Raw genomic sequence first — 15,020 nt, forward strand, 5'->3', positions numbered from 1 at the left:
ATACACACTTTACACACACAATACACACACATACACACACAATACACACTATACACACACAATACACACATACACACACACACAATGTACACACACAATACACACTACACATACACACAACAGTACACACACACAATACACACATACTATACACACATACAGTACACACACACAATACACACATACCATACACACACACAATACACACACATACCATACACACATACAGTACACACACAATACACACATACCATACACACATACAGTAACACACAATACACACATACCATACACACATATACACACACACAATACACACATACCATACACACATATACACACACACAATACACACATACCATACACACATATACACACACACAATACACACATACCATACACACATACAGTAAACACACAATACACACATACCATACACACATACAGTAAAAACACAATACACACATACCATACACACATATACAACACACACAATACACACATACCATACACACATATACACACACACAATACACACACACAATACACACATACCATACACACATACAGTAAACACACAATACAACATAGAGTACACACACAATACACACATACCATACACACATACAGTACACACACAATACACACATACAGTACACACACAATACATAGGAGGGGAGTGTGTGTGTGAGTGTGTGGTGTGTTATGTGGTATCTTGACAGCAGGAGGGGAGTGTGTGTGTGTGTGTGTGTGTGTGTGTGTGTGTGTGTGTTACGTGGTATCTTGACAGTAGGAGGGGAGTGTCTTCCATCCACCAGGTCTGACTCTGCATCCTGAGCCTCTCCATGGATCACTGCAATACCCAGACGCAACCGCTCTGCAAACGACTGGGCCCTAAACACACACACACACACACACACACACACACACACACACAAAGTACACACAGAGTAAAGACACACTTTACAATCAGAACTTGTAAAAACACGTGACAACTACCATAAGATAAAAGCCTGACAGCACCACCCTAACCCAGACTGTAGTTAAAGAGGTACCACCCTAACCCAGACTGTAGTTAAAGAGGACCCACCCTAACCCAGACTGTAGTTAAAGAGGAACCACCCTAACCCAGACTGTAGTTAAAGAGGAACCACCCTAACCCAGACTGTAGTTAAAGAGGAACCACCCTAACCCAGACTGTAGTTAAAGAGGAACCACCCTAACCCAGACTGTAGTTAAAGAGGAACCACCCTAACCCAGACTGTAGTTAAAGAGGAACCACCCTAACCCAGACTGTAGTTAAAGAGGAACCACCCTAACCCAGACTGTAGTTAAAGAGGAACCACCCTAACCCAGACTGTAGTTAAAGAGGAACCACCCTAACCCAGACTGTAGTTAAAGAGGTACCACCCTAACCCAGACTGTAGTTAAAGAGGACCCACCCTAACCCAGACTGTAGTTAAAGAGGAACCACCCTAACCCAGACTGTAGTTAAAGAGACCCACCCTAACCCAGACTGTGGTTAAAGAGGACCCACCCTAACCCAGACTGTAGTTAAAGAGGAACCACCCTAACCCAGACTGTAGTTAAAGAGGAACCACCCTAACCCAGACTGTAGTTAAAGAGGAACCACCCTAACCCAGACTGTAGTTAAAGAGGAACCACCCTAACCCAGACTGTAGTTAAAGAGGAACCACCCTAACCCAGACTGTAGTTAAAGAGGAACCACCCTAACCAGACTGTAGTTAAAGAGGACCCACCCTAACCCAGACTGTAGTTAAAGAGGAACCACCCTAACCCAGACTGTAGTGAAAGAGGACCCACCGTAACCCAGACTGTAGTTAAAGAGGACCCACCCTAATCCAGACTGTAGTTAAAGAGGAACCACCCTAACCCAGACTGTAGATAAAGAGGAACCACCCTAACCCAGACTGTAGTTAAAGAGGACCCACCCTAACCCAGACTGTAGTTAAAGAGGAACCAGCTACAGAGTAGAGACAGTAGCAGCCTAACAGCACCACCCTAACCCTGACTGTAGTTAAAGAGGACCCACCCTGACCCAGACTGTAGTTAAAGAGGAACCACCCTGATCCAGACTGTAGTTAAAGAGGAACCACCCTAACCCAGACTGTAGATAAAGAGGACCCACCCTAACCCAGACTGTAGATAAAGAGGAACCACTCTAACCCAGACTGTAGTTAAAGAGGAACCACCCTAACCCAGACTGTAGTTAAAGAGGAACCACCCTAACCCAGACTGTAGTTAAAGGGGAACCACCCTAACCCAGACTGTAGTTAAAGAGGAACCAGCTACAGAGTAGAGACAGTAGCAGCCTAACAGCACCACCCTAACCCAGATTGTAGTTGAAGAGGACCCACCCTAACCCAGACTGTAGTTAAAGAGGAGCCACCCTAATCCAGACCGTAGTTGAATAGGAACCACCCTAACCCAGACTGTAGTGAAAGAGGAACCAGCTACAGAGTAGAGACAGTAGCAGCCTGACAGCACCACCCTAACCCAGACTGTAGTTAAAGAGGAACCACCCTGACCCAGACTGTAGTTAAAGAGGAACCACCCTAACACACTGTAGTTAAAGAGGAACCACCCTAACACTGACTGTAGTTAAAGAGGACCCACCCTAACCCAGACTGTAGTTAAAGAGGAACCACCCTAACCCAGACTGTAGTTAAAGAGGAACCACCCTAACCCAGACTGTAGTTAAAGAGGAACCACCCTAACCCAGACTGTAGTTAAAGAGGAACCTCCCTAACCCAGACTGTAGTTAAAGAGGAACCAGCTACAGAGTAGAGACAGTAGCAGCCTAACAGCACCACCCTAACCCAGACTGTAGTGAAAGAGGAACCTCCCTAACCCAGACTGTAGTTAAAGAGGAACACCAGCTACAGAGTAGAGACAGTAGCAGCCTAACAGCACCACCCTAACCCAGACTGTAGTTAAAGAGGAACCAGCTACAGAGTAGAGACAGTAGCAGCCTAACAGCACCACCCTATCCCAGACTGTAGTTAAAGAGGAACCACCCTAACCCAGACTGTAGTTAAAGAGGCACCAGCTACAGAATAGAGACAGTAGCAGCCTAAAAGCACCACCCTAACACAGACTGTAGTTAAAGAGGAACCACCCTCACCCAGACTGTAGTTAAAGAGGACCCACCCTAACCCAGACTGTAGTTAAAGAGGACCCACCCTTACCCAGACTGTAGTTAAAGAGGAACCTCCCTAACCCAGACTGTAGTTAAAGAGGAACCACCCTAACCCAGACAGTAGTTAAAGAGGAACCACCCTAACCCAGACTGTAGTTAAAGAGGACCCACCCTAACCCAGACTGTAGTTAAAGAGGACCCACCCTAACCCAGACTGTAGTTAAAGAGGAACCACCCGAAACAAGACTGTAGTTAAAGAGGAACCACCCTAACCCAGACTGTAGTTAAAGAGGAACCAGCTACAGAGTAGAGACAGTAGCAGCCTAACAGCACCACCCTAACCCAGACTGTAGTTAAAGAGGAACCACCCTAACCCAGACTGTAGTTAAAGAGGAACCACCCTAACCCAGAATGTAGTTAAAGAGGAGCCACCCTAACCCAGACTGTAGTTAAAGAGGAACCACCCTAACCCAGACTGTAGTTAAAGAGGACCCACCCTAACCCAGACTGTAGTTAAAGAGGAGCCACCCTAATCCAGACTGTAGTTAAAGAGGAACCACCCTAACCCAGACAGTAGTTAAAGAGGAACCAGCTACAGAGTAGAGACAGTAGCAGCCTGACAGCACCACCCTAACCCTGACTGTAGTTAAAGAGGAACCACCCTAACCCAGACTGTAGTTAAAGAGGAACCACCCTAACCAAGACTGTAGTTAAAGAGGAACCACCCTAACCCAGACTGTAGTTAAAGAGGAACCACCCTAACCCAGACTGTAGTTAAAGAGGAACCACCCTAACCCAGACTGTAGTTAAAGAGGAACCACCCTAACCCAGACTGTAGTTAAAGAGGAACCAGCTACAGAGTAGAGACAGTAGCAGCCTGACAGCACCACCCTAACCCAGACTGTAGTTAAAGAGGACCCACCTAACCCAGACTGTAGTTAAAGAGGAACCAGCTACAGAGTAGACACAGTAGCAGCCTAACAGCACCACCCTAACCCAGACTGTAGTTAAAGAGGAACCACCCTAACCCAGACTGTAGTTAAAGAGGAACCACCCTAAACCAGACTGTAGTTAAAGAGGAACCACCCTAAACCAGACTGTAGTTAAAGAGGAACCAGCTACAGAGTAGAGACAGTAGCAGCCTGACAGCACCACCCTAACCCTGACTGTAGTTAAAGAGGAACCACCCTAACCCAGACTGTAGTTAAAGAGGAACCAGCTACAGAGTAGAGACAGTAGCAGCCTAACAGCACCACCCTAACCCAGACTGTAGTTAAAGAGGAACCACCCTAACCCAGACTGTAGTTAAAGAGGAACCACCCTAACCAAGACTGTAGTTAAAGAGGAACCACCCTAACCCAGACTGTAGTTAAAGAGGACCCACCCTAACCCAGACTGTAGTTAAAGAGGAGCCACCCTAATCCAGACTGTAGTTAAAGAGGACCCACCCTAACCCAGACAGTAGTTAAAGAGGAACCAGCTACAGAGAAGAGACAGTAGCAGCCTGACAGCACCACCCTAACCCTGACTGTAGTTAAAGAGGAACCACCCTAACCCAGACTGTAGTTAAAGAGGAACCACCCTAACCAAGACTGTAGTTAAAGAGGAACCACCCTAACCCAGACTGTAGTTAAAGAGGAACCACCCTAACCCAGACTGTAGTTAAGAGGAACCACCCTAACCCAGACTGTAGTTAAAGAGGAACCACCCTAACCCAGACTGTAGTTAAAGAGGAACCAGCTACAGAGTAGAGACAGTAGCAGCCTGACAGCACCACCCTAACCCAGACTGTAGTTAAAGAGGACCCACCCTAACCCAGACTGTAGTTAAAGAGGAACCAGCTACAGAGTAGAGACAGTAGCAGCCTAACAGCACCACCCTAACCCAGACTGTAGTTAAAGAGGAACCACCCTAACCCAGACTGTAGTTAAAGAGGACCCACCCTAACCCACTGTGGATAAAGAGGAACCACCCTAACCCAGACTGAAGTTAAAGAGGAACCAGCTACAGAATAGAGACAGTAGCAGCCTAACAGCACCACCCTAACCCAGACTGTAGTAAAAGAGGAACCACCCTAACCCAGACTGTAGATAAAGAGGAACCAGCTACAGAATAGAGACAGTAGCAGCCTGACAGCACCACCCTAACCCAGACTGTAGTTAAAGAAGAACCACCCTAACCCAGACTGTAGTTAAAGAGGAACCACCCTAACCCAGACTGTAGATAAAGAGGAACCACCCTAACCCAGACTGAAGTTAAAAGGACCCACCCTAACCCAGACTGTGGATAAAGAGGAACCACCCTAACCCAGACTGAAGTTAAAGAGGAACCAGCTACAGAATAGAGACAGTAGCAGCCTAACAGCACCACCCTAACCCAGACTGTAGTAAAAGAGGAACCACCCTAACCCAGACTGTAGATAAAGAGGAACCAGCTACAGAATAGAGACAGTAGCAGCCTGACAGCACCACCCTAACCCAGACTGTAGTAAAAGAGGAACCACCCTAACCCAGACTGTAGTTAAAGAGGAACCAGCTACAGAGTAGAGACAGTAGCAGCCTAACAGCACCACTGTAACCCAGACTGTAGTTAAAGAGTAGGATGTGCACATTCTTGGTACCATTTGAAAGGAAACACTTTGTAGTTTGTGGACATGTGAAATGAATGTGGGAGAATATAACACATCAGATCTGGTACAAGATAATACAAAGACAGAAACAACCGTTCTTTTATATCTTTTTTTTCCGTCATCTTTGAAACACAAGAGAAAGGCCATAATGTATTATTCCAGCGCAGCTGCTATTTAGATTTTGGACACTAGATGGCAGCAGTGTGTGTGCAAAGTGTTAGACTAATCCAATGAACCATTGTATTTCGGTTCAAATTGTTGTATCAAGACTGCCCAAATGTAACTTTCAAAACAGTAACAGCTACATACAGTCAACTATACAATACAGACAGTGGGGGCGGCAGGGTAGCCTAGTGGTTAGAGCGTTGGACTAGTAACCGCAAGGTTGTGAGTTCAAACCCCCGAGCTGACAAGGTACAAATCTGTCGTTCTGCCCCTGAACAGGCAGTTAACCCACTGTTCCCAGGCCGTCATTGAAAATAAGAATTTGTTCTTAACTGACTTGCCTGGTTAAATAAAGGTAAAATAAAAAATAAAAAAAACAGCTACATACAGTCAACTATATAATACAGACAGTAACAGCTACAGTCAACTATATAATACAGACAGTAACAGCTACAGTCAACTATACAATACAGACAGTAACAGCTACAGTCAACTATACAATACAGACAGTAACAGCTACAGTCAACTATACAATACAGACAGTAACAGCTACAGTCAACTATACAATACAGACAGTAACAGCTACAGTCAACTATATAATACAGACAGTAACAGCTACAGTCAACTATACAATACAGACAGTAACAGCTACAGTCAACTATATAATACAGACAGTAACAGCTACAGTCAACTATACAATACAGACAGTAACAGCTACAGTCAACTATACAATACAGACAGTAACAGCTACAGTCAACTATACAATACAGACAGTAACAGCTACAGTCAACTATACAATACAGACAGTAACAGCTACAGTCAACTATATAATACAGACAGTAACAGCTACAGTCAACTATACAATACAGACAGTAACAGCTACAGTCAACTATACAATACAGACAGTAACAGCTACAGTCAACTATATAATACAGACAGTAACAGCTACAGTCAACTATACAATACAGACAGTAACAGCTACAGTCAACTATATAATACAGACAGTAACAGCTACAGTCAACTATACAATACAGACAGTAACAGCTACAGTCAACTATATAATACAGACAGTAACAGCTACAGTCAACTATACAATACAGACAGTAACAGCTACAGTCAACTATACAATACAGACAGTAACAGCTACAGTCAACTATACAATACAGACAGTAACAGCTACAGTCAACTATACAATACAGACAGTAACAGCTACAGTCAACTATACAATACAGACAGTAACAGCTACAGTCAACTATATAATACAGACAGTAACAGCTACAGTCAACTATATAATACAGACAGTAACAGCTACAGTCAACTATACAATACAGACAGTAACAGCTACAGTCAACTATACAATACAGACAGTAACAGCTACAGTCAACTATACTATACAGACAGTAACAGCTACAGTCAACTATACAATACAGACAGTAACAGCTACAGTCAACTATATAATACAGACAGTAACAGCTACAGTCAACTATACAATACAGACAGTAACAGCTACAGTCAACTATATAATACAGACAGTAACAGCTACAGTCAACTATACAATACAGACAGTAACAGCTACAGTCAACTATATAATACAGACAGTAACAGCTACAGTCAACTATACAATACAGACAGTAACAGCTACAGTCAACTATATAATACAGACAGTAACAGCTACAGTCAACTATACAATACAGACAGTAACAGCTACAGTCAACTATACAATACAGACAGTAACAGCTACAGTCAACTATACAATACAGACAGTAACAGCTACAGTCAACTATACAATACAGACAGTAACAGCTACAGTCAACTATATAATACAGACAGTAACAGCTACAGTCAACTATACAATACAGACAGTAACAGCTACAGTCAACTATACAATACAGACAGTAACAGCTACAGTCAACTATATAATACAGACAGTAACAGCTACAGTCAACTATACAATACAGACAGTAACAGCTACAGTCAACTATACAATACAGACAGTAACAGCTACAGTCAACTATACAATACAGACAGTAACAGCTACAGTCAACTATACAATACAGACAGTAACAGCTACAGTCAACTATACAATACAGACAGTAACAGCTACAGTCAACTATACAATACAGACAGTAACAGCTACAGTCAACTATACAATACAGACAGTAACAGCTACAGTCAACTATACAATACAGACAGTAACAGCTACAGTCAACTATACAATACAGACAGTAACAGCTACAGTCAACTATACAATACAGACAGTAACAGCTACAGTCAACTATACAATACAGACAGTAACAGCTACAGTCAACTATATAATACAGACAGTAACAGCTACAGTCAACTATATAATACAGACAGTAACAGCTACAGTCAACTATACAATACAGACAGTAACAGCTACAGTCAACTATACAATACAGACAGTAACAGCTACAGTCAACTATACTATACAGACAGTAACAGCTACAGTCAACTATACAATACAGACAGTAACAGCTACAGTCAACTATATAATACAGACAGTAACAGCTACAGTCAACTATACAATACAGACAGTAACAGCTACAGTCAACTATATAATACAGACAGTAACAGCTACAGTCAACTATACAATACAGACAGTAACAGCTACAGTCAACTATATAATACAGACAGTAACAGCTACAGTCAACTATACAATACAGACAGTAACAGCTACAGTCAACTATATAATACAGACAGTAACAGCTACAGTCAACTATACAATACAGACAGTAACAGCTACAGTCAACTATACAATACAGACAGTAACAGCTACAGTCAACTATACAATACAGACAGTAACAGCTACAGTCAACTATACAATACAGACAGTAACAGCTACAGTCAACTATATAATACAGACAGTAACAGCTACAGTCAACTATACAATACAGACAGTAACAGCTACAGTCAACTATACAATACAGACAGTAACAGCTACAGTCAACTATATAATACAGACAGTAACAGCTACAGTCAACTATACAATACAGACAGTAACAGCTACAGTCAACTATATAATACAGACAGTAACAGCTACAGTCAACTATACAATACAGACAGTAACAGCTACAGTCAACTATATAATACAGACAGTAACAGCTACAGTCAACTATACAATACAGACAGTAACAGCTACAGTCAACTATACAATACAGACAGTAACAGCTACAGTCAACTATACAATACAGACAGTAACAGCTACAGTCAACTATACAATACAGACAGTAACAGCTACAGTCAACTATACAATACAGACAGTAACAGCTACAGTCAACTATATAATACAGACAGTAACAGCTACAGTCAACTATATACAGACAGTAACAGCTACAGTCAACTATACAATACAGACAGTAACAGCTACAGTCAACTATACAATACAGACAGTAACAGCTACAGTCAACTATACTATACAGACAGTAACAGCTACAGTCAACTATACAATACAGACAGTAACAGCTACAGTCAACTATATAATACAGACAGTAACAGCTACAGTCAACTATACAATACAGACAGTAACAGCTACAGTCAACTATATAATACAGACAGTAACCAGCTACAGTCAACTATACAATACAGACAGTAACAGCTACAGTCCAACTATATGAATACAGACAGTAACAGCTACAGTCCAACTATACAATACAGACAGTCACAGCTACGTCAACTATATAATACAGACCGTAACAGCTACAGTCAACTATACAATACAGACAGTAACAGCTACAGTCAACTATACAATACAGACAGTAACAGCTACAGTCAACTATACAATACAGACAGTAACAGCTACAGTCAACTATACAATACAGACGTAACAGCTACAGTCAACTATATAATACAGACAGTAACAGCTACAGTCAACTATACAATACAGACAGTAACAGCTACAGTCAACTATACAATACAGACAGTAACAGCTACAGTCAACTATATAATACAGACAGTAACAGCTACAGTCAACTATACAATACAGACAGTAACAGGCTCAGTCAACTATACACTACGACAGTAACAGCTACAGTCAACTATACAATACAGACAGTAACAGCTACAGTCAACTATACAATACAGACAGTAACAGCTACAGTCAACTATACAATACAGACAGTAACAGCTACAGTCAACTATACAATACAGACAGTACAGCTACAGTCAACTATACAATACAGACAGTAACAGCTACAGTCAACTATACAATACAGACAGTAACAGCTACAGTCAACTATACAATACAGACAGTAACAGCTACAGTCAACTATACAATACAGACAGTAACAGCTACAGTCAACTATACAATACAGACAGTATACAGCTACAGTCAACTATACAATACAGACAGTACAGCTACAGTCAACTATACAATACAGACAGTAACAGCTACAGTCAACTATACAATACAGACAGTAACAGCTACAGTCAACTATACAATACAGACAGTAACAGCTACAGTCAACTATATAATACCGACAGTAACAGCTACAGGTCAACTATACAATACAGGACAGTAACAGCTACAGTCAACTATACAATACAGACAGTAACAGCTACAGTCAACTATACAATACAGACAGTAACAGCTACAGTCAACTATACAATACAGACAGTAACAGCTACAGTCAACTATCACAATACAGACAGTAACAGCTACAGTCAACTATACAATACAGACAGTAACAGCTACAGTCAACTATACAATACAGACAGTAACAGCTACAGTCAACTATACAATACAGACAGTACAGCTACAGTCAACTATACAATACAGACAGTAACAGCTACATTCAACTAGACAATACAGACAGTAACAGCTACAAGGTCAACTATACAACACAGACAGTAACAGCTACAGTCAACTCTTCAACACAGACAGTAGAGTACCTTTTGGCTGAGGCTGGAGATTTGGCCACTATCACTGCGTTTCTATAGTCAGGAATCTGTAGAAGAAAACGACATCTCCTATTACTGTAAATACTGCAGTAGGAGGGGCTTGTGGATAATGTAGTCCTACCCTCCTCCTGTATGTACTGCAGCTTGAGGGGGTTGTGTGGTAGTGTAGTCCTAACCTCCTCCTGTATGTACTGCAGTAGGAAGGGAGAAGCTCTCAGGTTGTCTACTGGGATGTTGAAGAAGCCCTGAATCTCCTTCTGATGAAGATCCATAGTGATGAGATGGGTCAGACCTACACACAGGCAGACAGACAAGAGAGAGAGAGAGAGAGAAAGAGAGAGAGAGACGGTCAGACCTACACACAGACAGACAGAGAGAGAGAGAGAGAGAGACGGTCAGACCTACACACAGACAGACAGACAGAGAGAGAGAGAGAGACGGTCAGACCTACACACAGACAGACAGACAGAGAGAGAGAGAGAGACGGTCAGACCTACAGACAGACAGACAGAGAGAGAGAGACGGTCAGACCTACACACAGACAGACAGACAGAGAGAGAGAGAGACGGTCAGACCTACACACACGCAGACAGACAGAGAGAGAGAGAGACGGTCAGACCTACACAAAGACAGACGGACGGACAGAAAGACGGACGACAGACAGACAGACAGACAGACAGACAGACACAAAGACGGACAGAGAGAAGGACAGACAGAAAGACGGACAGACAGAAGGACAGACAGAAAGACGGACAGACAGACAGACAGAAAGACGGACAGAGAGAAGGACAGACAGAAAGACAGACAGACAGACAGACAGACGGACAGAGAGACAGAGGGACAGACAGACGGACACATTCAGAACAAGGAGAGAGCACTATGTTCAGTATGAGGACCAGACTTTATGTCTCTGTGTCTTTCTGTGTATCTCTGTTTCTTTCTGTGCGTCTATGTGTCTTTCTCTGTGTCTCTGAGTCTTTCTGTGTGTCTCTGTGTCTCTGTGTGTATCTGTGATGTTTGTGTCTCTGTGTGTCTCTGTGTATCTGTGATGTATGTGTCTCTGTGTGTCTGCGGTGTGTGTCTCTCCGAGGTGTGTGTCCTCACCAGCTTTACACATCATGGAGGCCAGCAGCTTGGAGACGATAGACCCTCTCTTCCTCATCTTACACTGTTTACTGTAAGGGAAGTAGGGACCACCCCGGTGATACTCCTGGCACAGGAAGTCCTGCACGCATACACCATGATCAACAACTCCATGATGGTAGTGTTCACATCCCTGGAGACAGAGACAGAGAGAGATACACCATGATGGTAGTGATCACATCCCTCGAGACAGAGAGAGAGAGAGATACACCATGATGGTAGTGATCACATCCCTGGAGACAGAGAGAGATATACACCATGATGGTAGTGATCACATCCCTGGAGACAGAGAGAGAGAGATATACACCATGATGGTAGTGATCACATCCCTGGAGACAGAGAGAGATATACACCATGATGGTAGTGTTCACATCCCTGGAGAGAGAGAGAGAGAGAGACACCATGATGGTAGTAATCACATCCCTGGAGACAGAGAGAGATATACACCATGATGGTAGTGATCACATCCCTGGAGACAGAGAGAGAGAGATATACACCATGATGGTAGTGTTCACATCCCTAGAGACAGAGAGAGAGAGATATACACCATGATGGTAGTGATCACATCCCTGGAGACAGAGAGAGAGAGATATACACCATGATGGTAGTGTTCACATCCCTGGAGAGAGAGAGAGATAAACACCATGATGGTAGTGATCACATCCCTGGAGACAGAGAGAGATAGACACCATGATGGTAGTGATCACATCCCTGGACACAGAGAGAGAGATATACACCATGATGGAAGTGATCACATCCCTGGAGACAGAGAGAGAGAGAGATAGACACCATGATGGTAGTGTTCACATCCCTGGAGACAGAGAGAGATATACATCATGATCAACAACTCCATGATGGTAGTGTTCACATCCCTGGACACAGAGAGAGAGATATACACCATGATGGTAGTGATCACATCCCTGGAGACAGAGAGAGAGAGATAGACACCATGATGGTGGTGTTCACATCCCTGGAGACAGAGAGAGAGAGATATACACCATGATGGTAGTGATCACATCCCTGGAGACAGAGAGAGAGAGATATACACCATGATGGTAGTGATCACATCCCTGGAGACAGAGAGAGAGAGATAGACACCATGATGGTAGTGATCACATCCCTGGAGACAGAGAGAGATATACACCATGATGGTAGTGTCCACATCCCTGGAGACAGAGAGATAGAGAGAGAGAGATATACACCATGATGGTAGTGTTCACATCCCTGGAGACAGAGAGAGATATACACCATGATGGTAGTGATCACATCCCTGAGAGAGAGAGAGATAAACACCATGATGGTAGTGATCACATCCCTGGAGACAGAGAGAGATAGACACCATGATGGTAGTGATCACATCCCTGGACACAGAGAGAGAGATATACACCATGATGGAAGTGATCACATCCCTGGAGACAGAGAGAGAGAGATAGACACCATGATGGTAGTATTCACATCCCTGGAGACAGAGAGAGATATACATCATGATCAACAACTCCATGATGGTAGTCTTCACATCCCTGGGGACAGAGAGAGATATACACCATGATGGTAGTGTTCACATCCCTGGAGACAGAGAGAGAGAGAGATATACACCATGATGGTAGTGTTCATATCCCTGGAGACAGAGAGAGAGAGATATACACCATGATGGTAGTGATCACATCCCTGGAGACAGAGAGAGATATATACACCATGATGGTAGTGATCACATCCCTGGAGACAGAGAGAGATATACCATGATGGTAGTGTTCACATCCCTGGAGACAGAGAGAGAGAGAGATACACCATGATGGTAGTGATCACATCCCTGGAGACAGAGAGAGAGAGATAGACACCATGATGGTAGTGTTCACATCCCTGGAGACAGAGAGAGAGAGATATACACCATGATGGTAGTGATCACATCCCTGGAGACAGAGAGAGAGAGATATACACCATGATGGTAGTGATCACATCCCTGGAGACAGAGAGAGAGAGATAGACACCATGATGGTAGTGATCACATCCCTGGAGACAGAGAGAGATATACACCATGATGGTAGTGTCCACATCCCTGGAGACAGAGAGATAGAGAGAGAGAGATATACACCATGATGGTAGTGTTCACATCCCTGGAGACAGAGAGAGATATACACCATGATGGTAGTGATCACATCCCTGGAGAGAGAGAGAGAGAGACATATACAACATGATGGTAGTGATCACATCCCTGAAGACAGAGAGAGAGATATACCCCATGATGGTAGTGTTCACATCCCTGGAGACAGAGAGAGAGAGAGATACACCATGATGGTAGTGTTCACATCCCTGGAGACAGAGAGAGATATACACCATGATGGTAGTGATCACATCCCTGGAGACAGAGAGAGAGATACACCATGATGGTAGTGATCACATCCCTGGAGACAGAGAGAGAGAGATATACACCATGATGGTAGTGATCACATCCCTGGAGACAGAGAGAGAGAGAGATATACACCATGATGGTAGTGTTCACATCCCTGGAGACAGAGAGAGAGAGATAGACACCATGATGGTAGTGATCACATCCCTGGAGACAGAGAGAGAGAGATATACACCATGATGGTAGTGATCACATCCCTGGAGACAGAGAGAGAGAGATATACACCATGATGGTAGTGTTCACATCCCTGGAGACAGAGAGAGAGAGATATACCATGATGGCAGTGATCACATCACTGGAGACAGAGAGAGAAAGAGAGAGAGATACACCATGATGGTAGTGTTCACATCCCTGGAGACAGAGAGAGATATACACCATGATGGTAGTGATCACATCCCTGGAGACAGAGAGAGAGAGATAGACACCATGATGGTAGTGATCACATCCCTGGAGACAGAGAGAGAGAGATATACACCATGATGGTAGTGATCACATCCCTGGAGACAGAGAGAGATATACCATGATGGTAGTGTTCACATCCCTGGAGAGAGAGAGAGAGAGAGAGAGAGAGACACCATGATGGTAGTAATCACATCCCT

At 43.3% G+C, this 15,020-nt stretch overlaps 1 pseudogene; it reads right to left on the reverse strand.

Annotated features, from left to right (window-relative positions):
* Positions 1–720: 720 nt before the first annotated feature.
* Positions 721–15,020, reverse strand: part of LOC110516749 — a 43,544-nt pseudogene continuing 29,244 nt past the window's right edge.

The sequence above is a fragment of the Oncorhynchus mykiss genome, unplaced genomic scaffold (genome assembly GCF_013265735.2).
Source record: "Oncorhynchus mykiss isolate Arlee unplaced genomic scaffold, USDA_OmykA_1.1 un_scaffold_271, whole genome shotgun sequence".
Taxonomy (NCBI): Eukaryota; Metazoa; Chordata; class Actinopteri; order Salmoniformes; family Salmonidae; genus Oncorhynchus; species Oncorhynchus mykiss.